This window comes from Kogia breviceps, chromosome 12 (genome assembly GCF_026419965.1).
Source record: "Kogia breviceps isolate mKogBre1 chromosome 12, mKogBre1 haplotype 1, whole genome shotgun sequence".
Lineage (NCBI taxonomy): Eukaryota > Metazoa > Chordata > Mammalia > Artiodactyla > Physeteridae > Kogia > Kogia breviceps.
The window spans coordinates 49,954,759-49,965,778 of record NC_081321.1 but is presented as its reverse complement, the minus strand read 5'-3'; the positions used below and the strand labels follow the sequence as shown (position 1 = coordinate 49,965,778).

The 11,020-nt window shown below is 37.3% G+C and overlaps 1 pseudogene; it reads right to left on the bottom strand.

Annotated features, from left to right (window-relative positions):
* Nucleotides 1-9,706: 9,706 nt before the first annotated feature.
* LOC131767252 (gamma-secretase subunit APH-1B pseudogene) lies at nt 9,707-10,479 on the bottom strand (annotated as a pseudogene).
* Nucleotides 10,480-11,020: the final 541 nt, after the last annotated feature.

Genomic DNA, 11,020 nt, shown 5'->3' with positions numbered 1-11,020 from the left:
CTGGTGAGCACAGTGTCATTCAAAAAGGGTGCTTCCCCTTGCTATAAGGACAGCCTGCAGCTCTTTCTTGGCCATCCCAAGCCAAACTCCCTCAAAGTTAGAAATAAGGGAAATAACTGTTATCACTAGGCTTGCTCTGCAGGTTACTTTTGGGACCCACATAAGGATTTACTTCTGATACATAAGCCTTGAAAGCCTGGCCCTATCAGAAACTCCAGACACATCCAGCAGGAGCCAGAATTGCTCACTGTCACAAACCGACAATGACAAAAAGAAAATGCTTTCTAAACTTCTCCATTTCTTTATTGCATGTGTTTTTTTGGCTTGAATTATCTTTCTAGATATGTGACTAAAGTTCAACTGAACTGTAACATGTTAGATTTCAACACTTGCAAAATGCAGGATTTCCTGGTTTCCAAAAACTAAAAAGTTTTACATTTCCTTGTTACTATATAAAAATGTCAGCTGGATGAGGCCATGTACATTTATGAATTCAAAGGAATAGCAGTAAGCTCAAGAAATTTCAGTTGCTTATAACAAAACACTAAAAGCAGCCAAGCATGAAGCACTATTTCATATTGAAAGTGGCTGGAATGAAAACTTTGGTTGTTTGAGAGGCAATGTGGTTTTCTAGAAAGATCTTTGGTTCCAGCTCTACCATTAACTAGCTTTGCAACCTTGGGCTTCATTTATGGGGAATTGAAGACTTTTAACAATCTGGCACCAACCAGCTTCCCAATGAATATTTTCAACTGCTCATTTTTACCCTATTACCAGCCCTCTTCCCTTCCTCTCTCCCATCACACTGCCTTTTCACTCCCTTATTTTGCAAAGCAATTAATTCATCCATTTCTTTGCAGACTAAGAGCCTTCCTCTTCACTCTCAAAGAGGCTATCAGGACATTTTCCAAAACAAAGTGACTTCTCTCCTGATATAAATTTTACCCATGGTGTTAGTATATCAAAGTCCTTATTTTTAATACAGTAGCAACTTTTTCTTCCACTTACATCAGTACAATAACAGGCTTTCAATGAGCTTACTGAATAAATGAAAATTAATTATTGTTTTTATACCTATCATGTTTTTTAATTGAGGTAACACTGATTTATAAAATTATGTCAATTTCATGTGTACAACATTGTAATTCGACCTTTGTATATACTACAGTGTGCACACCACCAAAAGTTTAGTTACCATTCCATCACCATACAATTGACCCCCTTTACCCATTTTGCCCTCTCCCTCTCCCTTCCCTTCTAGTAACCATCAATATATCCTCTGTATCTATGTACTTGTTTTTGTTTTGCTTCATTTGTTTATTTTGGGTTTTTTAAATATTCCACATCTGAGTGAAATTATATAGTATTTGTCTTTTCCTGTCTGACTTATTTCACTTAGTATAATACCCTTCAACAAGAGCTATCCCTGTTGTTGCAAATGGCAGGATTTCCTTCTTTTTTATGGCCAAGTAGTATTCCAACGTATATAGGTGTATATGTATGTATATTACATCTTCTTTATCTATTCACTTGTTGATGAACAGCTAGGTTGCTTCCACATCTTGGCTTTTATAAACAATGCCACAATGAACATAGGGTGCATGTAACTTTTTTAATTAGTGTTTTCATATTCTTCAGATAAATACCCAGAAGTGAAATGGCAGTTCTATTTTTAATTTTTTGAGGAACCTCCATACGGCTTTCCATAGTAGCTGCGCCAATTTACATTCCCACCACCAGTGCACAAGGGCTCCGTTTTCTCTACATCCATTCCAACACTTGCTATTTCTTGTCTTTTAGATAACAGTCATTCTAACAGGCCTGACATGATATCTCATTGTGGTTTTTATTTGCATTTCCCTAATACTTTGTGATGTTGAGCATATTTTCACCTGCCTGTTGGCTGCTTGTATGCCTTCCTTGGAAAAATGTCTATACAGATCCTCTGCCCAATTTTTAATCAGCTGTTTATTATGTTGTTGAGTTGTATGAGTTCTTTATTTCAGTTATTCACCCCTTATTGGATATAAGATAGGTTGTCTTTCATTTTGTTTATGGTTCCCTTTGGTGTACAGAAACTTTATTTTGATGTAATCCCATGTGTTTATTTTTGCTTTTGTTTGCCTTGCCTGAGGTGACAGATCCAGAAAGAAGTTGCTAAAACCGATGTCAAAGAGCATACTGCCTATGTTTTCCTCTAGGAGTTTTATGGTTTTAGGCCTTATATTTAAGTCTTTAATTCATTTTGAGTTAACTTTTGTGTATGACATAAGATAATGGTCTAATTTCATTCTTTTGCTTGTGACAGTCCAGTTTTCCCAGCACCATTTAGAGAAGAGACTGTCCTTTCTCCATTGTATATTTTTTACTCCTTTCTCATAAATTAATTGTCCATATATGTGTGGATTAATTTCTGGGCTTTCAATTCTGTTCCATTGGATATGTGTGTCCACTTCTGTCAATATCATGCTGTTTTGATTACTATAGCTTTGTGGAATAACTTGAAATCGGGGAGTGTGATACCTCCAGCTTTGTTCTTTCTTCTCAAGATTGCTTTGGCTATTCAGAGTCTTCTGTGATTCTATATAAACTTTAAGATTTTTGTTCTATTTCTGTGAAAAAATGTCTCTGAGATTTTGATAGGAATGGTGTTGAATCTATGGACTGCTTTATGTTATATGGACATTTTAACAATGTTCATTCTTGCAATCCATGAGCATGAAATATCTTTCAATTTTTTGTGTGTCTTCTTCAGTTTCTTTCATCAATGTCTTATAGTTTTCAGTGTACAGGTCTTTCAGCTCCTTGGTTAAATTTATTCCTAGGTATTTTATTTTCTTTGTTGCAAAAGCAAATGAATTGTTCTCTTAGTTTCTCTTTCTGCTAGTTGATTGTTAGTGTATAGAAACACAACAGATATTTATATATTGATTTTCTCTCCTCAACTTTACTATATTCTTTTATCATTTCAACAGTTTTTTTGGTGGAGTCTTTAGGATTTTCTATATATAAAATCATGTCATCCACAAATAGTGATGTTTTTAATTCTTCCTTTCAAATATGTATGCATTTTATTTCTTTTTCTTGCCTAATTGTTCTGGCTAGGACTTGCAGTACTATGCTGAGGAAGAGTGGCGAGAGTGGGCAATTTTGTCTTATTCCTGATCTTCGAGTGATAGTTTTCAGTTTTTCACCATTGGGTATGATTTTAACTGTGGATTTGTCATATATGGTCTTCATTATGTTGAGGTACAACTTTTCTATACCCAATTTAATGAGAGTTTTTTATTATAAATGGAGGTTGAACCTTGTCAAATGTTTTTTATGTATCTATTAAGATGATCATATAATTTTTATCCTTCATTTTGTTAAAATGGTGTATCATCTTGATTGATTTGCAGATGTTGAACCATCCTTACATTTCTGGAATAAATCCCACTTGATCCTGATGTATCATCCTTTTAATGTATAGCTGTATTTGGTTTGCATATATTTTGTTGAGGATTTTTGTACCTGTGTTCCTCAGAGATATTGCCTGTAATTTTCTTGTGTTGTCCTTGTCTGGTTTTGGTCTCAGGGTAATATTAGCCTCATAAAATGAGGTAGGCAGCATTCCCTCCTCTTCAACTTTTTGGAAGAATTTGAGAAGAACAGGTATTAAATCTTCTTTAAATGTTTAGTAGAATTCACCAATGAAGCCATCTAGTCAGGACTTATTTTGGGGGGAATTTTTAAATTATTGCTTCAATCTCCTTAATAGTGATCTGTCAATTCAGATTTTCTATTGCTTCATTCAGTCTCAGAAGGTCATATGAGTCTAAGAATTTATCCATTTTTTTCCTAGGTTTTCCAATTTGTTGGTGCATAGCTGTTCACAGGAGTCTCACAGTCCTTTGTATCTCTGTGCTATTCATTGTAACTTCTCTTTTGTTTCTGATTTTGTTTTAGTCTTCTCTCTTTTTTTCTCAGTGAGTTTAGCTAAAGTTTTGTCAATTTTATTTTTTCAAAGAACTAGCTCTTAGTTTCATTGATCTTTTCTATTGTCTTTTTAGTCTCCATTTCATTTATTTCCACTCTGATCTTTATTATTTCTTTCCTTCTACTGACTTTGTGCTTAGTTCATTCTTCTTTTTCTAGTTCCTGTAGGTGTAGGGTTAGATTGTTTATTTGAAAATTTTCTTGTTTCTTTAGGTAAGCCTGTATTGCTATAAACTTCCCTCTTAGTACCACTTTTGCTGCATCCCATAGATTTTGGTATGTCATTTTTTTCATTTTCACTTGTCTTCAGGTTTGTCTGGTTTTTTTTCTCCTTGATTTCTTCATTGACTCAGTAGTTGTTCAGTAGCATGTTGTTTAGCCTCCATCTATTTGTGATTTTTCTAGCTTTCTTCTTGTAGTTGATGTCTCGTTTTATACTGTTTTTGTCAGAAAAAAAGTGCTTGATATAATTTCAGTCTTCTTAAATGTATTGAGAATCTTCTGTGTCCCAACATATGGTCTATCCTTGAGAATATTCCATATGCACTTGAGAAGAATGTATTCTGCTGCATTTGGCTGGAATGTTTTATATACATCAATTAAGTCCATCAGGTCTAATGTTTCATTTAAGGTCAGTGTTTCCTGGTTGACTTTCTGTCTGGATGACATATCCATTAATGTAAGCATGCTGTTAAAATCTCCTACTATTATTGTGTTGCTGTCAACTTCTTCCTTTAGGTCTCTTAATAATTGTTTTATATATTTTGGTGATCCTATGTTAAATGCATATATATTAATAAATATTACACCTTCTTGATGGTTGTTCCCTTTATCATTACAAAATGTCATTCTTTGTCTCTTGGTTTGTTTGCTTTGGTTTGGGTTTTTTTGGCTTTAAGTCTATTTTATCTGATATGAGTATAGCTACACCTACTTTCTTTTGGCTTACCATTTGCTCAAAGTATCATCTTCCATCCCATCACTTTGAGCCTATATTTGTCTTGAGAGCTGAGATGAGTCTCCTGGAGGCATTACATAGTTGGGTCTTGCCTATTACTCCACCCACAGCCACTCTGTGTCTTTTGATTAGTGGATTCAATCCATTTACATTTAGGATGATTATTAATAAACAAGGACTTAATACTTCCATTTCACCTTTTGTTTACTGCTTGCTCTATATGTCCATTGTCTCTTTTTCCTTGTGTTTCTCTCTGCCATTTTATTTTGGTGGTTTTCTATGATGTTTTTCTCAGTTTCCTCTTTTTTTCTTTTTTGCAGTACATGGGCCTCTCACTGCTGTGGCCTCTCCCATTGCAGAGCACAGGCTCCAGACACGCAGGTTCAGTGGCCATGGCTCATGGGCCCAGCCGCTCCATGGCATGTGGGATCCTCCCGGAACGGGGCACGAACCCATGTCCCCTGCATCGGCAGGCAGACCCTCAACCACTGCGCCACCAGGGAAGCCCTCAGTTTCCTCTTTTTTGATGTTTTGTGTCTCAGCTCTAGATTTATGTTTTGTGGTTACATGAGGTTTATATAAAACATCTCATAGACAAAATAGTCCTTTTTCTGCTGATAGCATCTAATCTTCATTTGACAATATGGCTTCTGTCCTTTTCTTCTTACCCTTTTATGTTTTTGTTGTCTCAAATTATCTCTTTTTATGTGTGAATTTATTACCAAATTGAAGTACCTATAGTTATTTTCACTGCTTTTCTCCCTTTAACCTACAATTAAGTATTTAACAACCTATTCTGATATAAAATTGCTATTATTTGCTTCTATTTATCACCTTACTTAAAATTTTGTGTACTTTTGCCTTTTCATTTCAGGTAAAAGAGCTCCTTTAAACACTTCTTATAAAGCAAGAAGTGCTGTTGTGTTTGTCTTGGGAAGCCTTTATTCCTCCTTCATATCTGAAGGATAACTTTGCTGGGTAGAGTATTCTTGGCTGACAGTTTTTAATCTTTCAATATTTTCAGTATGTCACTTCACTCTCTCCTGGCCTGTAAAGTTTCTACTGAGAAATCTGCTGATAGTCTAATGGAGGTTCCTCAGTAGGGATAACATTCGTTTTTCTCTGGCTCCTTTTAAAATTCTTTCTTTGTCATTAATTTTTGACACTTTTAATATAATGTGTCTTGGAAAAGGTCTTTTTGTGCTGAGGTGATTAGATATTCTCTTAGCTTCATGGACTTGTATATCCAGTTCCTTTCCCAGGTTTGGGAACTTCTCAGCTATTATTCCTTTAAATAAACTCTCTGCTCCCTTCTCCCTCTGAGATACTCATTATCCTTATGTTGCCCTTCCTAATGGGAGTGAGATAGTTCTCTTAGAATTTCTTAATTAAAAACAAAAATCCTAGTTCTTTCTTATCTTCTACTTGAATTCTTTTCTAGATTTTTTTAAGTGACAAACCATCTTTTTATTGTTCACTGAAAAATACAGGTCTGGAAAGGGTCTATTGCCTTCTATATTAAATGCAAGGTCTGATATTGCAAGTACATATGACATAATAGTATAACATATAAAATGATACATATTGTACATAGAAACAGTGCCCACCCCTCTAAACACTAAAATTTAATGGAATGAAGTAAAGCTTTTTATTAAATGAGAAATATAAACATTGCAATCATAAACAAAGTGCTCTAAGCAAAGAACTTTAAAATTGTTTTGTTGTGACATCTACTTTGCTTACCTGCAGTTACGGATGGTGGGGTCCAGGAATAACTTAACTAACAAAAAGCTAGCACTCTCAAGGAGCTCTTCCCAGGAAGCAGGTTGCACATGCCTGAGATGGGCTGCCACCTTGGCTTCCCTGGAGACCTCAGGCCCACTCTAACTGCTAATCCCTGTCTTGAGGCTAGTTTGATGAACTAGTGGGAGGGCTAGTGGGAAGAGTACTGGGTAGGAGGAAGCTTCTGTCTCAACTGCTTATCTTGCACCAACTCTATGGATAAGAACACCTAGCATTTTTGACGAGTATCTGCCACTCTCAGCAAACACTGAAATGTGCTTGAAAAGATATTAACATTGGGAACAAAAGCCATTTTCTACACCTGCAGATACCATTTATTCCTTTCAGCCATGTTTTCACTAAGATGCTCTAAAAGAGGCTGCTACTACTATAATATATTGCCAGTCAGGCAGGCTGGGATTGAGGATAACAAAACTTCTCCAGTTAGAACTACTAATTCATATCAGTTAAAAATGAATACAAATTTATTAAAAAGCCAAAATCAATCTCTATTATTCACATGGCAACATAGTGAAGTTCTGCAACAATATTCACATTCCAAGGTCAACTTTAACTATAGCCACACTTCCCTCCAAAACACAGAAAGCCCTGTGTGGAGAACATACAAGATTAACACCACTACCTCCTCTCCAAATACTATCAGGGCTCAGAAAGCTCATTATAGATAACAAATGCAAAAGAAGAAAAAAAAATGCATCTCAATAAACACACAGCAACAGAGGAAGACTACTCTCCCTCTGGGCTTCTTTGGCATCAGGCAAAGCAAGGTTATTTGCAACAGTAGTGCTTAAGCTGACTATAGCAATGCTCACAAGAGAAATAAGGATTACAAAGTTCCTCTTTTCATAGGTAATCAGGGAGTATTAAATGATTTCCTGAACTAAGATAACAGTCTCACTATCAAGGAAAATTTTCTTCTTGCCTGAGATGATTTTATAAATGAGATTTCACAATATTCCAGATTTTTTACTTAATATTAAACTATTAATGCACAGAGGAATCCTCATAGCTCAAGTATGAGCAATATTAATATTCTCAGATATTGCTACACTTTACATATCAGCAAATATTTTATCAGACTATCCATTTAAGAGATTTGTAAGTCAACAGTAATAACCAACTCTATATTTTTCTTATCCTGTTCATCAAAGAACACCACACTCCAATAGGAATGAAGCCCCTTGTTCCCCTCAACTGTGCACAGTAAATTTCACTATTCAATCTCTATGTCCTTGACTCTTCCTATGACTCATCTAGTCTAAGGAAAGTCTTGTATAATGGTGGAAAATTGCAAACCCCGGTGGAGGCATTAGTATTAGTGCTGAAGTAAACTTTAGGAGAATAACTATAATTGCTTATGGGACTGTTTGCAGCCTTACTGGAAACCCTACTCCTCCTGCATACGTAGATTGAAAAAATTCTAATAATTTAAACATGAGAGGGGATTTCACTGATAAAGGTCTAGTTCCCGTGTAAGGTTCTGGTCCCTGGAAAGATATGTGACTAGTCCAAAACACTGGCTATGTTTCCATTTTAAACCTGTCCATCACAGTATTGTCAAATTCTCCCATCTATCATGTCACTGGTGAGCCCTCTCATTGCTGCTTCTATGTCTTTTGGATGCTCCACTGCACACAGGGTCACTGAGATTCTCACTTTAATGTGTAGGGAATTTCCATTTCACACCATCAGCTCCCTAAAAACCATCAACTGGGAACAACTTCTAGTTAATAAAGGCACAAATTACTCTTTATAAAGGGAAACAAAAGGGTTATTTGGAAGCTGAATGAACATCTTAGATATTCCTATAAAGGGAATGCTGTATCTGCTACCAAAACCCAGAGACATCTACTAGATCTAAAGAATACATGGAATATGTAAAAGCATGAATTTGGCAGTTTAAGACACATTTCCAATTTTCCACTACACCATTTAGGGAGAAGTGCTAGTTAGTATTACAGGAGCAAATTGTTAAGTGTCAACCCCACCCTATTGGCTTGTTTTCCTCCTGCTTTTGGTAAACTTCTGCCAGCTCCAGTGAAGCCTGTCCCAGGGTACATCACTCAGCAACCTGCAGAGCTGCTCAGAAATAGATCATGGGCTTCACCTCAACTAGTCCAGCAGCTAGCACTCAGCTGGTAGACACTGCCTTAGGGCAGAGCCTATGAAAAGCCTTAAGCCCAGGAAAGACTTCCAGAAGTTGCACAAAAACTCTTGGTTTCAGAATATCTTCCCAGGAAGTCAGAAAATAATTGGTTTTTAGTTAAAGAAACAGAATCTACGCTCAAAAACAATGTAATACCTCAGAAAAGCAAAATCGAGAATGGAAAAACTACAGAAAAATATACCTCATTAATCAATAGTTTACTTTGGCTAAATGATCATTAGTAAGTCAGTGCAATTTATTACTGTAGTTAGAAGCACAGCCCACCATGTTCTCATGAAACAGGGTACAAGTGAAGCATTGGAAAACAATTCACAGAGATGATAGCCCTGTAGCCTTTTGTCACTTCAGAACTTCAAAAGACAAAGACTAACCAGGATTTGACATTCAGATACTTGCTTGCTAAGCACAAGCTGAGTTAGGAGATAGCTAAACATCTGATTCTTATTCAGTTACAGTGTTCTCAGGAAGTTCCTATTTGGACATCGATGGTTCTCAACCTGGCTGCACATCGAAGGCATCTAGGAAGCTTTAAAAATTACCAAGTGCCCACGTCAATTAAATCTGGAGGGTGGAGCCCAGAAATCAGTATTCTTTATGTTTCCCTAGGTGATTCTAACATGCAGTCAGTCTGTACACCACTGATGTATCCCTTTCAGAAAGCTGTTGCATGAAAGCCATACTGTAACCAGATAATTTTGTTTTTTCTAACCCCCACCAGGAAAAGGGATTTTTAGAAAAAGGCACAGCTGTGCTTCTCTCAAGAAGCAGCTTAGTGTTTGGTAAGCGATGGTTCTCACAGGTTATTTGGAGAGCGGGTTGAAGAGGAGGGAGCCCTTGTCTTGGCAGAACAGGCAGAGTTTCAGGCTTTGGCAGCTGCCTCCAGAAGCAAAGGATGCCCAGATGTCCCTGAGCACCAGGATGATGTATGCTGACACCAGATTTAATCCATAACGAGGATTTATGAAGGTCAGGGCTGACACCAGCAAATGGGTGGGAAGAACTACAGAAGGGCATACCACTTTTTCTTCTCACAGCCATCAAAAACCACGAACGCCCCAGAACCCATGCAGCAATATGATCACCAACGTCATGAAAGCTGAATTTAGGAAGAACTGGGGAGGGTTTCCATGAATGCTCACTGTGCCCGGCCCCAAGGAGTCAGACAGGGTATTTACAAAGGAAAATGCTCCCCTCATGATTCCAAAGCCCAAGCCAGAAACATAAGCCAGCAATCGCATAGAGGGTGCTGTGTCATCTGGGTTTACACACTTCAAACTTTCACAGGCTTTTTTTTAAAGTTCGTAATATGCAAACTGGAACATTTCTTGGATAAGGACTGAGACTAACATGCCAAAGATCAGCAGATATTTCTGTATTGGTCCATCTTTGTTGTCAGCAGTGATTGCTGCCATGGACCAAACACAGGAGGAAAGCAGCAGAGACACCAGCCAGAAGCTCTGATGATGAAGATGATGTGCAAGGGCCCAGCAGTGATGGTGAATATGTAGAGGGCTAGCACAGGACTGTAGGCTATGAAAGCGCAGCCCAAGAACACGGCCACAGTCAAGGCCATCACCTGGGGGCCTGGGGGGAACGCAGGGGCACTGAGCACTGACAGAGCTGAGCCTGTGGGCAAAGGCTCAGGGCAGAGTGGAGGGGGCAGAGGTGGGTTCTGTTGCTAGATTTTTTTCTTAAAGCTGGTGAATTCTCTCTTCCATATCATCTGCTCTATTTCCAATGCATTCTTCACCTCATTTATTGAGTTCTTTAGCTCCAGAACTTCTGGGGTTTTTAGCATTTCTACCTCCTCGGTAACATATTCCTTCTCTTCATTAATTTTACTCCTGAACTCACTGAACTGCCTTTCTGAGTTTTCTTGTAGCTTGTTGAATTTCTTCACAACAGCTATTTCGAATTCTCTTTCAGTTAGATCACAATATTTCATCATGACTTTAAGTTTGGTTTCAGGAGAACTGTCATTTTCTTTTTGTCATACTGTGTTACTATGGGTTTTCATGGTGCCTGGTAAGTTGTTTCTCTGACAACACATTGGAAGTAGTGAACATCTTTCTTGTTAGGTGAAGCTTTGTTTACTTTGATTCTAAAAATTACCA